Source organism: Lepus europaeus, chromosome 2, assembly GCF_033115175.1.
Source record: "Lepus europaeus isolate LE1 chromosome 2, mLepTim1.pri, whole genome shotgun sequence".
NCBI lineage: Eukaryota > Metazoa > Chordata > Mammalia > Lagomorpha > Leporidae > Lepus > Lepus europaeus.
In genome coordinates, this window is record NC_084828.1 from 30,840,043 (window position 1) to 30,857,111 (window position 17,069).

Here is a 17,069-nt window from a genome sequence, read left to right on the forward strand (position 1 = left end):
CTCTCTCTCCTCCCCTTTCTTTCTCTCTCTCTTTTGCTCTCTCTCTCTCCCTCTCTCTCTTTTTCTCAATAAAATTCACTAAATAAAAATAGTTAAAAATGATAAATGAAAGAAAGAAATATTGGGATGCTAGAATCTTCTACCATAGTATAGTAAAAGTGTAAATTAATCTATTTTGCAAAGAAAATTCACATATGCATCCTCCTTCATATGTCTGTAACAAAGTGGTAGTTAAGAGTGTATTTCCCACCATTTCTTGTCAAGGCACTTAGAGAACTTATAATCATTTCACCTCGCGGGAAGTCAATGAAGCCACTGATGGTCAGAGGAGCTCACTCAAGGGCTCTCACTGCCCTGTCCTGCCTGGTCCACCAGGAGCAAAGAACATGGTCAGTGTCTTAGAGTGTCTGTAACCTTTTTCTGGGCATTAGCAGCTTTGATGCTCTTATTGAAGTGACTGGCATTTGTTTCAGAATTACCCAATACCGATACCATGTCTATAGTAAGCATTTGAGAAAGACTGGTCATTGCAGAAGTAACATATTACAATGCTTAATATGTGGCAAAGGGCATTTTTTCACCATCTCTACAGAGTCTGTGCTTGCAAAGGACCTTCTTGTTGCCCTGCCCTCACGCCTGTACCCATCAACACTGTATAGTAAGCCTGACTTGAGAAGGGTGCTCCTTATTCCTTAGATATATTAAAGAAAGAAAATAAAAGTTGCCAAATATTAATCTAGTTGTTACTGTCTGTGGTGCTGGTCTCCAAGTTGTTCAGCATGTAGGATGTCCAGAAAAAGAATTATAAAACTCTCCTCCAATCATTGGGGCTTTTGGGATAATACACATTTTCACATATGAAGATCCCAAAGTACAAATGCATATTGCAAATAAATGCTAAGTATGTAGATCATGGAGATAATTTTGCATACCAACACAGTTTACATAATTCAAAGGTGTAATGTAAGCTATCTGTGATGATTCGGAGAAAAATGCTGGTTTTTAAACATTAGCCTCAAGCTAATACTGAGTACAAACTGGATACTAAACATCTGAAGCTTTGCGTAACTTAACAACCTATTACGATAGATAATCATATGAACTAGTTATTCATGGTCTCATCATTTCACAAATGAAAAAAGCCATGAGTACAATGAGATTGTTGAACAAAGTAGAATGAGGTTATGAAAATTGCTAGAAGACACACAGTGGGTAGAGGACTGAATGGGGATCCAGACAGAAGCATCAAATAAGGCTCCAGCCATTTTTTATGTCCAACCAAACTCGCTAGGCCAGTGAACAAGAACCTGTTGATTAAAAGCATTTCTTAGCATCTGAGTCCACAAAGAACATTTAAGATTCTAGGGATTGTTTCTTAAATTATTGAGTACAATGGAAGATGGTACGACACTAAACATTAGTTAGTACATCTATATTACTAATGAGAAGATATCCATGAACTGGCAGTAAAATCAAAGCAAAACAGATTCTGAACCACTATTTGGATCTGTTTTAATAAAGTTGTGCGATAGCCATATTAATACTGGATACATCAAAAAAGTAGATATGACTCTGAATCCTTATTTTCTGTTCTATTTACCTGAGTTTTTGATAATGGGTATATGAATTGTTTTAAGTTAGGATAGAAGTGTAATTTTTACAAGAAAAGGTATTCGAGTCATTGTTAAAAAGTAATAATATTAATAAGTACCATAACTGAGCACTTATGTGGTGGGCAATAATTTCAGAGTTATTTATAAAAAATTCACGTATTCCATTTTTAAGATGTTGAGGTAGGTATTGCGAGCCTTACCATTTTCAGATGAAGAAACTGGGGCATGGAGAGATTCTACAATGTGTTCAAACATTTCAGTTGCCAGCAGCTTGAAATCCAAGTAAATGTCTCAGCTATACAATCCCAGGATCCCCGTTGTTCTGGGGTCTGGTGCACAAAGGCCCTGATACTCTTTGCTGCATTTCTCCTCAGAGTGTTCAATCTTATACTGTACGTAGTTAGCAGTACCTTAACACTTTAGACTCAAATTATTCATTCAGAGTCCAATCCATCAGAGGAATTAATTCTGATGAAACTAAGCTACATTTATATTTGAAGTCTTGATGATTAGTAAAGGTTAATTCAAAGGAAAAAAAAAATAATGTGGACAAAAGAACTCAAATCTGGAAGCCAAAAACAGAGAACTATTTCCAAGCACTTAGAAAACAGATTTGTCCATGTAACTCACATCCAAACAAGCAATGTGCTCAGTGAAAATGATCAGTCTCTAGTTTGTTCGTCACCTAGAAATTTAGGAAATACACACAATCCCATGTTCTCTGATTTCCTTTCTTTGTTCTTTGTATTTTCTCATGCAACATAAATAAATAAACCTCCATTTCTTAAGGGTTTATCATTCAGCTTTCTCACTGAGAGGTTGATATACAAAATCCCTCCCTTGCTGTCTGGCTCTGAATTTTCTCTCCTCCTTTGCCCATTAAGGCTCAGTGGGAGACTGTACTGTAATTGCAGGGTAACTATGCAATACCCAAACACATTCCAGCACCTCAGGTTCGGATAACAAGCTACTAAAAGCTTTAAACTCTTCTTCCTACTCTCTTATAATAACAAATCCTTTCTAAAAGAAAAACACAACCCCCAAACCATCCGTTTTTGATTATTTTTTTCTCCTTTAAGAGTTGGCTGGCCCCACTGGGATTTCTTTCCTTCTTTTCTCTTCACATCCTGGTCCCTGTGGGTGAGTGAGCAAGAGAGAGCAGTAGCACTGGGTTGACCCATACTATTCACAGGAGGTAGATGATGGACAGCTGGGTCCACATTCAAAAGCAACCAAGCCTTCCTCCAAGCTTTTGCTGAACTTCTGATTTAAAAATAAATACATAAAAGTAATACTCTATATCTTTAATGCTACTGTAGGTAATGACACTCAAATGCACACATTTTGAATAATGTTTTCCAATGATGCTTTAAAAAGATGATGGGAAGGTGGAGAGTGGGACTGGTTTTGGTGGGATACAATTGTTTCAAACACTTGCCTCTGACTTCATTCTTTAATGAACATCTCTGGAATCAGTAATTACTGTGGGAACACATCTTTAGAGCTATTCTCAAAGAGCAAAATTGGCAGAGGTTGGTTTTATAAAGTTCACAAAATGAATGGTGCCTTATTGCCATAAACAAAGGGATTTTTTAACAACCAGCTTTAAAATACCCAGCGAATTACTGATAAGTGAATCAGTGAATAAAGATAAGTCTTTAATTGACAAGAAAATGAAGGATTAGGCTAATAGTGCATTATAGTAATATGCCATGAATTCAAACTTAGGCCTTATTCCCTATTTGAGCTAAGTCATTTAAAAGCTTTCCTTTTCTCTAAAAAAGAAAAAAAAAATAAAGACTATTTCTTCTGCAACATTTCTGCCTCAGATCTCCTAAAAAGTGTGCTCCTGGTATTCAGTCCCAGCATGAAATGTCCAAGTGACTATCGTTTGCTCATAACTATGTATTTGAGGTGACATATAGTGATTTTCTAAAGTTGCTTCTGAAACTCAAGTGATCTTTACAAAATATGCTTATCTACTAAATACATCTGAGGAAAAATAACTTGCCTTTATCTCAAAAATAATTTGTATATGTGCTCTAAACTTTTGACATCAAGATTAAACTATTTTAAAAGAACAATTACTGCTCTTTAATAATACAAGTCTCCTTTGGATGTATTTTAACATCTTCTATTTTAAGCCAAGATAAGAAATTTCCAGGTACTGATACATATTATGAACTTTAAGAGAATCAATAAAAAAATCCACATTCAACTTCAGAAGTGAGTATGTGGGTTTTATTTCTCCTTGAGAATGAGCTAGTTGAATTAATCTGTAATTCTGATTATTCCTTGACGTTCATTGCTGTGTAGGTACTATTGTTTCTTGTTAGTACAGAAAAGCAGTGAGAACGATAAGGTTGTACAGCCTTAGTGTTCATGTGTACACTGTATTCCTTGCTCTGCCATAGGCCAGTGAAGTACCTCCTATCAGATTTCCCACTTCAAAGTTCATCTCACTGGCAAGCAGGTGTCTAAGACATCCTGAGGAAGAAAATGGAATGATGCTTTTCATAAACAGGAAGGATCCTGGAATATAAAAAATTAAGGGAAAAAGAAGCCAAGAAAAAAAAATAGCAAAACACACAAACTTTGGGAGGTTACAATTAACAGTGAGTTAATGGATAATTACAGGGAAAAGTCGTTGTGAAGCATTCAAAGTGAGGCTTGAATTAATCTCTTGGCTTCCTGAGAGTGAAAAGGGGAAAAAGCAAACCTTCGGAGACATTACCTTTAGAACCTAGAGAAAAACTTACACTTTGGGTTATACATTCCTCATGGTAGTGACTGGGACGCATCATGATCAGGAAAATATTTGTTATAGATCATCAAGTTTCCACATTCTGATTTATCTTATACTGACTTTATACTACCTCTAAAATGGAAAATAAATAACATATATATATATATATATAAAATATCTAAGTATACTTCATAGTAAGGTATTTTATTATGTATTCCCTACTTTCTTTTTTGAATGAATGAATTTGGGATATAGTCACTGTTATGAACTTTTTGCTATTCTTAGTTTAGTTCTCTAACAATCTGAAGTTTTGACTATTTTTTTTTAAATTCACTCATACAAATATTGTAAACGAGTCTTTCTCTTTTTTTAAAGATTTATTTCTTTATTTGAAAAGGCAGAGTTACAGAGAGGCAGAGGCAGAGAGAGAGAGAGAGGAGGTCTTCTATCTGTTGGTTCACTCCCCAAATGGCCACAATGGCCGAAGCTGTGCATATCTGAAGCCAGGAGCCTGGAACTTCTTCCAGGTCTCCCATGAGGGTGCAGTGGTCCAAGGACTTGGACCACCCTCCACTGTTTTCCCGGGTCATAGCAAAGGGTTGGATTGGAAGTGGAGCACCCAGGACTCGAACTGGCACCCATATGGGTTGCTGGCACTGCAGGCAGCAGCTTTACCCACTATGCTACAGTGCCAGATCCATAAATGAGTATTTCTTAAGAACTGTGTAAATTCTGAGGAGTTGGATGACTTGAAAGTTTACTTTTCAAATATAAGATTCTCTCTATCATTAAGAGACTTTTAAGCTTTTATGAAACAGTTCTCAATTTAAGATAAATCATTTATTGAACAACTATGATTGAAGTACCAGCTGGATATGATGGTGCCATCAGAAGACATTTTAAAATGAAACATTTATTCAATTGGTGAGTAGAATTCTTTAGTTTGTTTTCTCTGTCCGATATCTTCAAAAAAGAAAGTAGGACTGGTGCTGCCAAAGCAAGTTAGGTCGCCTTCTGCAGTGCCAGCATCTGTTATAGGCGCCATTTCCAACCCAGCTCCCTGATGATACACTTGGGAAAACAGTGGCTGACAAGTGGCTCAAGTCCTTGGGCTCCTGACACCATGCAGGAGACCCAGGGAACTCCTGGCTCCCGGCTGCAGCCTGGCCCATTCCTGGCGGTTGGGGTCATTTGGGGAATCAAAGGATGCAGCATCTCCCCCTCTGTTACTCTCTCTCTGTAACTTTATCTTTCAAATAAATAAATAAATCTTTGAAATTTCTAACACATTCAAATCCTAGTATTCTGCTTGGGGACCCCAAAATTCACATCCTTTAAAAAAGAGAGTAGAAAATAAAATAAAAAAAAAATACTGAAGAAAATAAAATAAAAAAGATAATACTGGAGAAAAATGGAAGGAGAATAATAAAAGCAAGAATGAGCAGTTACAGAGAATTTATTTAGGCTCCAGCCCTGTGCTAAGCACTTGAGAGTTCTGATATCATTTATTCCATGCTACAACTTTTTGTTTCTTAAATATTTATCTGTTTATTTGAAAGGCAGAGTGAGTGAGTGAGAGAGAGAGAGAGAGAGAGAGAGAGAGAGAGAGAGAGAGATTCTTCTTGGTTTACTCCTCAAATGGCAGCAATGGCCAGGGCAAGGCCAGCACGAAGCCAGGAGCCAGAAGCTCCTGGTCTCCCATGTGGGTGCAGGAGCCCAAGCACTTGAGCCATATTCCACTGTTTTCCCAGGTGCATTAGCAGGGAGCTGTATCAGAAGTGAAGCACCTTGGGCATGAACTGGCGCCCAGTATGCAATGCCAGCACTGAAGATGGCAGCTTAAACTGCTATACCACAGCACCAGCGCCATCCATGCTACAATTTCAAGAAGCAGGCATTATTCCCATATTCTGCACAAGAAAACTGAGGGTATGAGTTTCTCACCATACTTCTCAGGGTCATAGAACTAGCAGCAGTGAAGTTATATTTTCAATTCAAGTTATGAGTCACCTACTAAGTACCAGGTACTCAGGCATCACTACATGCTAGTTATTTACTGAAGAATGAAAATAAAATTCATCTTATCAAATTCACAGCATCACTCAGAGCTCAAGCAAGACCCCAACAAAGTACTTGGGCAAAGATGTTTAGTATGGGGACTGGGCATGCTGTTGTCACCACTGCCAGACTGACAAACATGAAGCCTTCCAAGGAGAAGAAAGCGACCTGCGATAACCTCACACAAAAGACAGCTTTCCTGAAAAGGGTAGCATAGTCTTGACTCTTCCATTTTCAAAGAATATGTTGTAAACAGGAAATATCAGAGCACATACTGTAAACTAAGATCTGAGGAAATCTAAAACTGTTCTAATAACTATAGCAAAATATTTCTTTAAAATGTTTTATTAAGATAGGAATACTCTTATTGTACTTACAGCCAAAATGTGGCTTGTCTCATAAAAGCTAGTATTTATATCGTATTTCTCATGAAATTTAATAGATAATATTTATTGTAGTGTTTTATCGTTTTTTGTAGCACAATTTATAATGGGCTCTGAAATGGGAACATAATTTTCTCTTCCATTTACAGATGGCCTTTTTCCATTTAAAATAATTTGAAAAGCAAAAGGAAGCTTCTGCATAATGGAAGTAACATAATAATTATAATAATTTAGCAAACTTATATAACACTAGATTGGCAGAAAAATATTCTAAAATCCAACATTACTAAAACATTTACAAGTTACAATATTACTAATACATTTATAAATTACAGAATGACTTCCAGCTCAGTATAATGTACAATAGAAAAATAATCAGACAATTTTTGCACTGACAATTCCAAATGTTCTTCAAAATAAGAAACAACATAATAATATATACTTCAATTTAAATGATTGTTTTAATCAAATTTGTGGATAATTCTGATAATGATATAAATATTGTGGGGAAAAGAAAATTTCAGAACCTCAGAAATAGAAGCATGTTCTAAAAAGCCAGAGACATTAGAATATTGTTTTAAATGTTGATTAAAATGCCTAACTACACTCACTTTGTAAGAAAATAGGAGTCAACTAGAAAATATGACAGCTTACTCATTAGGACAATAGACACAGGATATGAGGGATAATTTTAATGATAAATAATTTTGACTATATAAATTTTAGTCTTCTCTACTATGTCTCTGAAAAAAAAGTCCTTAGTTACTGTATAAAATGAGTAAATATGGCAATATTCATTTTATTCTCCAGCACTGAATGGTGGTTTTGAAGGTTATCCTAACTGGCCAGAAGGAAGATAAATTTTGAACTTGGTTCAAAGAAAATTTTCAGTTGAACTCAATGTAAAAAGGGAGTGGAGAACTGTCCAGGATGAGCCCACAGGAGTTGGGAATGGATAACACTTCAAGAGTGATATAAAGAGTATGAAAATAAGGAATTTGATTTTATGCACTGCAAAGTTGAGGTGTTTATTAGAGACGTATGTGGAGAAGTTGTGAAAACATATCCAGTGGAAACTTGAGTATTTATGAGTTTACTTCTTGAATCTAATGAGAATGTATTATTTGGGGCACATGAGCTAACAAATGATATTTCAAACCATACTTAAAGCCAAGAGACCAGATGAATTCATGATAGGAATAAGCGGAGTAAAGAAAAAGGATCTAAGGTTTGAGCTCAGCTATTCCACAATTATTAAACCATTAAGTGTAGAGCACAGTGAAGACTTGGATGGCAACAACTTCTTTGATAATCTTCCTAATGATTCATCAGTTCATTTCCTCTCACTTGAATGTTTCTTGCTTTAACTAATATAGTATATAGCAGAACTGACACTACACTAATTCCAAGGGTAGGCTGCAAAGGGCTGGCAGCTTTTGGAGCCCTAAGCTTCCAGAATAAAGTGCAGTTATCCTAGCAAAGTGACCACAAGGAAAAACTCTAAACTGTATTCTAGAGAAAGAAAGGAAACCTATTGAATCCAGCTTTCAGATAATAGCAAGGCATCCGGCACATGGGTGAATTTCCCTTGAAAACTCTCCAGGTCACAGCAGCCACCAGCTGTATGTCCTTAAGTAACCTCAGACTTTTTTTTTTTTTTTTTTAACACAGAATACAAGAATTCCCTTAGCAAAGTTCTGCTCAAAGCCACATCCAAAAAAAAAAAAAAAAAAAGTTAGAAAAGCAAAGTTTTGGAGTGGTGCCCTAGACAGCAGGAATAAGGAGAGATCAGAAAAACAAAACAAAGCAAAATAAAAACTTAAGGAGGAGCCAGGGTGAATGAACATCAAGAGATAGACAGATCCCAGAAGCCACTGAAGGATTCAAGAATGAGGAAGTGATTTCCTGTATCAAGTGTTGGTGAGTAAGATGAGAACTGAGGATAGACTATTGTGTTCAGCAAGTAGAGATCCTTGGTGACTCCCAACAGAAGCTATTTCAGTAGAAGGTTGGGGAGAGAAAGCCTGCTTGGAAAGGGTTCAAGGAAAAATGAGAACTGGAAGAGAGAATAACACGTGAACAACCTTACCTAAAAGGAGACCAGTGAAATATGTGAAAACCAGATGGCTATATAGTCCAAGGAATTATCTATTTTTGCAAGTTTGAATAGGTACAGAATATTCTTATGCTCTTGGGAATAATCCAGTAAGAAGGAGGAAAATCATGATACAGCAGAAAGATGCGGCAATAGAACAGGCATCCTTTCATTAACGAGGTGGATAAATCCAGTACACAAGTAGAAAAGTAGCATCCTTAGTAATTGAAGAAACACCAAGGAACAGAGGCAGTGGATTTCAATAATATATCACACTTCTTTTTGAAAGCGATGCTTTTTGAAAGTAGTACTCAAACATTTAAAGAACTAATTCCAATTCTTTTCAAACTATTCAAAACAATTGAAAAGGAGGGTATTCTTACAAATCTTCCATGAAGCTAGCATCATGTAATTACTAAATCAGAAAAAATATATGAGTAAGAGAACTATAGGTCAATATCCCTGATGACATAAATGCAAAAATCCCCAACAAAATTTGTATAGTTTAAATAATATTTTAAAAAATAAAAGAAAAAAAGAAAGTGTGGTACTAATACAATATTTAACCCATGGTTCATTGGAAGAAGGTAGTTTGGCTGTAGGCAATTATAGCAATGGAACATTTAATAAAGATTATATGATAAAGAAATAGAATTACTTAATAAAGCATGACTGGTTGCAAAATGGGATTACACTATTGAATCCCATCACTTAGCATCTTTATCAAAATAAATTACATTTCCATACACTTTTAAATAGTGTATAGTCGAGATTTTAAAGGCAGTTTAATCCTAATTTTTTATTTAAAAATATTAACACATATAAAAATTAACATTTATGGAGTACTATCTGCTGCTTTGGTACATAAATCATGTTAAATCAGATAAATATATTTCTTAAAACCTTTAACATTTCTTTTTGGTAAAACATTCAAAAATCTCATCTTCCAGTTTGTTTGTATTTTATAAAGAAATAATACTCCCAGTGGGGTTGCTGTATCATAGGGCAACTCTATTTCTAGGTTTTTTAAGAAATCTCCATACTATTTTCCATCGTAAATGCACTAATTTTCGTTCCCACCAACAGTGTCTAAGTGCTCCCTTTCTCTACATCCTCGCCAACATTTGCCACTGTCTTTTGAATTTTATTTTTATTTTTTTTGCCATTCTCTTTTGGCATAGCAGGTAAAGCCACCACCTGCAGCACTGGCATCCCATATGAGTGCCCAGTCAAGTCCCATCTACTCCACCTCTGGTTCAGCTCTCTCTGCTAATGGTCTGGGAAAAGCAATGAAAGATGACCCAGTGCTTGGGCCCTGCACCCTTATGGGCAACTGGGAGAGATCTCCTGGCTTTTGGCTTCAGTCTGCACTTGATCTTAGCCAAAAGGCCGAGAAGCGATTGGCTTCAGTCTGGCTAAGGCCCAGATGTTATGGCCATCCAGGGAGGGACCCAGCAGAAGGAAGACCTCTCTCTCTGTCTGTCCCTCTATCTCTGTAGCTCTGACTTTCAAATAAATCAATAAACTTTTTTTTTAAGAAAAGGTGACATATATACATAATGGAATATTATTCAACTACAGAAAAGAATGAAATTCTACCATTTGCAGCAAAGTGGATGCAGCTGGAGTACATCATGTTGAGTGAAATGAGCCAGATATAGAAAGACAAATACTACCTATTTCCCCTTATATGTGGGAGCTAAAATTTAAAAAACAAAAAAAAAAGAAGGAAAAAGAAAAAAAAGTCTGTGCTTATCAGTATTGACACAACTTAGTTTTATAAAACTTTGTTTTGTAACTTTGTCAATCCAATGGTTAAGAATCTTTTACTAATATAGTTTTAATGAACTATGATTAGTTTGCAATTTACTGTATATGAGTGAAATGATCATTTCTCTATTTGATTGTTATTTATAGCCATTGTCTGTATTCCCACTAAACTTGGATCTTTTGGTTTTTTTACCTCTTTTTTTTTTTAAACTTTTATTTAATGAATGTAAATTTCCAAAGTACAGCTTATGGATTACAATGGCTCCCCCCCCCCCCCATTAACTTTCCTCCCACCCGCAACCCTCCCCTTTCCTGCTCCCTCTCCCCTTCCATTCACATCAAGATTCATTTTCAATTCTCTTTATATACAGGATATCTGTTTAGTATATATTAAGTAAAGAGTTCAACAGTTTGCCCTCACATAGTAATACCAAGTGAAAAATACTGTTGAAATACTAGTTACAGCATTAAATCACAATGAATACCACACTAAGGACAGAGATCCTACATGATTTTTTTAAGAATTAATTAATTTTCTATGCCATTTCCAATTTAACACCAGGGTTTTATTTTTTTCCATTTCCAATTATCTTTTTTTTTTTAACTTTTATTTAATGAATATAAATTTCCAGTGTACAGCTTATGGATTACAATGGCTTCCCCCTCCCATAACTTCCCTCCCACCTGCAACCCTCCCCTCTCCCGCTCCCTCTCCCCTTCCATTTGCATCAAGATTCATTTTCAATTCTCTTTATATACAGAAGATCAATTTAGTATAAAGATTTCAACAGTTTGCACCCACATAGAAACACAAAGTGAAACATACTGTTTGAGTACTAGTTATAGCATTAAATCAAAATGTACAGCACATTAAGGACAGAGATCCCACATGAGGAGCAAGTGCACAGTGGCTCCTGTTGTTGACCCAACAAATTGACATTCTAGTTTATGGTGCCAGTAACCACCCTAGGCTGTCGTCATGAGTTGCCAAGGCTATGGAAGCCTTCCAAGTTTGCCGACTCTGATCATATTTAGACAAAGTCATAAAAGACAGAGTGAGGATAGTAACCAATGATCCTAAGAATGGCATTTACCAGGTTTGAACAATTATACAGCATTAAGTGGGGAAGAGGACCATCAGTACACACAGGTTGGGAGTAGAGCCATTGGTGGTAGAGTAGAGGTTATGATTACAAAGGAATGAGGCCCAAGTACGCTAGACAGGGTCTAGAACAAAGGACAGAGTCATTATTAGAGGAGCTAAGAAAGGTGCTGTCTAAGCTACAATTAAGTTATCTGATTGAGAGGCAAATAGAACCTGATAGAAGGGGCTTGATAATAATCTGGTGGGCTTTAGGCCTTGTAAGTTAAGAGGCCCAGACCTACCTATCTTTTCACATGGGGTATATCCTAAGGGAGGTGTGAACCTCCTAGGGGAGGGCACTCTGTTGACTTTCATTACTTGGCTGGCCTGGGAGGAGAGCTGGCCAGGTAAAGGCAGGGGGCATCTCTAACAAGAAATGTACAGTTCTGCCTGCAATGTTGCTGACCCTACTTGACCATCCCCTCAGCTGCAGTGGTCACTTTGGAAGTTGGGCTGAGTGAAGGGCTTTTCAGCTTAGAGCCAATAAGATCTGTGGCTCTGACCCGGGCATCCTTCGACTCCAGGGCAGGTCCATTTCTAGTGATCCAACTCTTGGCAGAGCTGCCAGGGCTCCTCACAAGCTGACTTCTGCTGAAGCCCAGGCTTACCACATTGAAAGCCACTGCAGTGGACTGGCCTGTTGGGTCTCCTTGAGGGCAGGTCACTGTACAGGTCAGCCATTAATAGGCCTGCCACCCATTGCTTCTGATGCCTAGCTTTCTTTTCCTCCTGGTTTGTGTTAAAGCAGACCAGAGGATGCAAGTCAAGGGAGTGCCCGTGTCCCATCTCTAATCTTCGGTGGCCTGAACTACAAGTCTATAGTCACAGGCACATTCTGTAGTAGTTTTTCTAAGGTAGACAATACCCACGAGGAAAATTATATTCTCACTTAAAAACTTTCTTTCCCTTTGGTCTGAAAGGGAGGTATTTTCTACTTACTGTATATTTCGCTGATGGCGAAGTGAATCTAGCTATGAGATTATTATTTAAGTTCTTATTTTGGCTATGTATTTGGTGAGGCATTAAGCCTTTTTACTGTAATATAAATTTCAAATTTGTTATCTCAAAAAAAAAGCAAAAAAGGAATGAAATAAAGGAAGAGGGAGGGAGGAAGGAAAGCATAATAGGAATATCCTTATACTCTTAGAATTATATCTATGAACTCTATTGAATTGGTAACAAAGTTATTAAAAAGGGAAGAAAAGTAAAAAAAAAGAACTACACAGTACATTATCATAATCACATTATTAATAGTCACCCTACTGTGTAATAGAACATCAAAATTCCATACTGCTCTCTAGCTATGATACTCTAGTACTCATTAATCAACATTTCCCCATTTCTCCCTCCTCTGAGAATTCAATCTTTATCAGATCTCTTGATCAGGAACACGTTCATAAGTTATCAATGATACAATATAAGTTAAAAACCACAGTACAAAATTATATCTCACCATGAATATACATTTTGATCTGCAAATGCTCTAATATCTAATTTCCAACAACTGAATTCCAGCAGCATGTTACTGCCTATTCCTAATTTTCTGGTGCACAAATCTATGGCAGATTTGAACCTAAGATTTCATCTCCTGAAAGTTATTTATCCAGTAATGGCTATATTCTGTCAGTTCTCTAGAATAAAAGTGGAAGAATTTGTTGAAATTATCCTGGGTTTGAAGTCTAGATTAAAGAGGAGAAGGGGCCAGTGTTGTGGTCTAACAGGCAAAGCTTCTGCATGTGATGCCAGCATCTAATATGGGCATTTGTTCAATTCCTAGCTACACCACTTCTGATTCAGCTCCCTGCTAATGGGCTGGGAAAAGCAACAGAAGATGACCCAAGTGTTTGGGTCCTTACCTCCTATGTGGGAGACCCAGAGGAAGCTCCTAGATTCAACCTGGCTCTGTCCTGGCCATTGCCTCCACCTGGAGTGTGAACCAGAGGATGGAAGATCCCACAACTCTGTAAGTAGGAGTTTCAAATAGGACAAGGAGGCACCCAGCCCTGTCTCCCTTGGCACTAAGCAAAAGGTCCTTGCTATCACATTTTCCAGGGAGACTGACACTGAACTCTGTGGATGAAAGATACAGACCCAAGGAAACCCTTATTCATCTCCAAGTCACACTCTATCCCTACAAACTTCAGCAGACTAGTCCACCATGTCACTTGAAGACACAGCTGACACTAAGATAATAGTAATCGCTCAGAGACTACACCACTCACGCACCTAGAATCAAAGCCAAAGCAACAAGCCAAGTGCTACCCTGCATATCAGCTAAGCCATTAACTCATATAATAAAATCTATTACATAAAGCAGACGGGACAAATATACCAACAGGCAGACATCAAAGTAGGTACACAGGAAACATGAAGAAACACAATAGCATGACTCCTCCAGAAGAACACAATACTCTTCCAGAGTTAGATCCTGAGCTGAGGGAAACCTGTGAAATGACAGAGAATTCAAAATAATGATTGTAAGGAAACTCAATGAGATGCAAGAGAATATAGATAGAATAAATGAGGAAATCAATCAGTGACAGGAATGAAAGTATTACTAAATAGATAGAACTCATTAAGAAGGGCCAAATAGAAATTTTGGAGAGGAAATATTTACTCAGTGAAATAAAAAATGCAATTAAGAGCTTCAACAGCAATAGACCAAGTGGAAGAAAGAATTTCTGACCTCGAGGGCAAGGATTTTGAAATAACATAATTAGACAGAAATAAAGACAAATAATTAAAAAGAATGAAGAAATCCACTCAAAATGTGGGATATCATTAAACAAATATTCATATTATATATCCCTGAAGAAGAGAAAGAAAAAAGTATTGATAACCTGCTAAATGAAATAATAGTTGAAAATTCCCTGGGTCTTGCAAGAAACATGGACATCCACAAATAGGAAGCTCAAAGATACTCAAGTAGACCCAATCAAAATAGGTCTTCTCCAAGGCATATTGTCTTCAAGTTATCAAAAGTTAAAGACAAGCAGACAATCCTAAAGACAGTAAGAGAAAAACATCAAGCTACATATAAAGGAAAACCAATCAGATTATCAGACTTAGTGGAAACCCCATAGGCCAGAAGAGAGTGGGATGATATATTCAAGGTCTAAAAAGAAAAAAAAAAAACTTCCAATCAAGAATATCATATCCAGTGAAGCTATCCTTTAAAAGTGAAGGGGAAATAAAGTATATTCCAGATAAGCAAAAACTGAAAGAATTTATTACTATCAGACCAGCCTTACAAGAAATTCTGAATGGCATCTGAATTAGACATAAACATGAAAACACATGACACCACCAAATTCACTAATATAACAGGTAGAATCATTATCCAATCAACAAACTGACAGATCTTAGTTCTTATCAATCAATACTGACCTTGAATGTAAATGGATTAAATTTACCAATCAAAAGATTTACTTTTTTCTGGTTAGGCAAAAACCTAAGACCCAACTCTATGCTGCCTACAAGAAACTCACTTCCAAGACAAAAAAAAGAAAAAGAAAGAAAAGAAAAGAAAGAAGAAAGACGAGAGATACACACAGAATAAAAGTGAAAAGCTGGAAAAAGATATACCAGGAAAGTGGAAACCAAAAGCAAGTAAGCATAGCTATTCTGATATAAGATAAAACAGACTTTAAATAAAAACTGTAAAAAGAACTAAAAAAGGACATTATATTTTGATAAAATGTTCAATTCAGCATGAAGACATAACAATCATAAATATATATGCACCCAACACAATACCACCCAGGTATACACAGCAAATACTGTTAGATATAAGGGAGAGATAGACTCCAATACAATAGTGGCTGACTTCAATACCCCACTCTCATCAATAGACAGATCATCCTGATAAAAAATCAATAAAGATACATCAGAGTTGAAGCATACTGTCGAGCAAATGGACTTAACAGACATTTGCAGGACATTTCACCCAGTGGTTACAGAATACACATTCCTCTCATCAGCACATGGACCAGTCTCTAGGATAGACCACATATGAGGCCACAAATCAAGTCTCAGCAAATTTAAAAAGATTGAAATCATACTGTGTATTTTCTCAGATCATAAAGGAATAAAACTAGAAATCAATATCAAGATGATCAATAGAACGCTCATTAATACTTGGAAATTAAATAACATGCTACTGAATGATCAATGGGTCATTGATGAAATTCAAAGGAAATAAAAATGTATTGAAATAAAGAAAAATGAAAACAACATTTCAAAACCTAAGTGATAACAGTAAAAGCAATATTAAGAGGAAGTTTATAACAGTATGTTCTTACATTTGTTTACATTAATAAATAGAAATGTTTCAAATTAACGATCTAATGATGCATCTTGAAGACAGAAACCAAAAACAAACCAAAGCCCAAGCCAGCAGGAGGCAATAAATAATAAGGAAAAGAGCAGAAATACATGAAATTGAAACTAAAATAATAATACAAAAGATCAAGAAAAGAAAAAGTTGGCTTTTTGAGAAGATAAACAAAATAAATAAACCTCTAGCTAGACTAACAAAGAAAAAACTCAAGTAAATAAAATTAGAGAAGAAAATGGAGACATTACAACTGACATCACTGAAATACAAAGTATCACAAGAACCTACTATGAGGAACGATACGCTAATAAACTGGAAAAGCTCAAAGAATTCTTGGATTCATATAACCTACCAAGATTAAGTCAAGAAAAGAGATAACCTAAACAGATCAATGACAAGCAAAGAGGTTGAAGCAGTATTCAAAAGTCTTGCATCATGGAAGTTTGGGACTTGATGACTTTACTACTGAATTCTACAAAACATTGAAAAAGGAGGTAACTCCAATACTCTTCAAAGTATTCCAAAATATTGAACAGGTTGGAATTCTGCAAAATTCTTTTTATGAGGCCAACATTCCTTTGATACCAAAACTAAAGACACAATTTGAAAAGAAAATTACTGACCTATATCCTTAATGAATATAGATGCAAAGAAAAAATACTAGCAAATCAAATCCAAAACCACATCAAAAAGATCATACATCATGATCAAGTGGGATTTATCCCAGAAAGCAAGAGTGGTTCAACATTTGTGAATCAATAAATGACATAAATCACATCAATGGAATGAAGAACAAAAACCATTTTCCCATCTCAATAGATGTAGAAAAAGCATTTGATAAGATTCAACATGCCTTCATGATAAAAACCTTTCCCAAATTACGTATAGAAGTAAGAGTCCTCAAAATTATCACAGCCAACATTA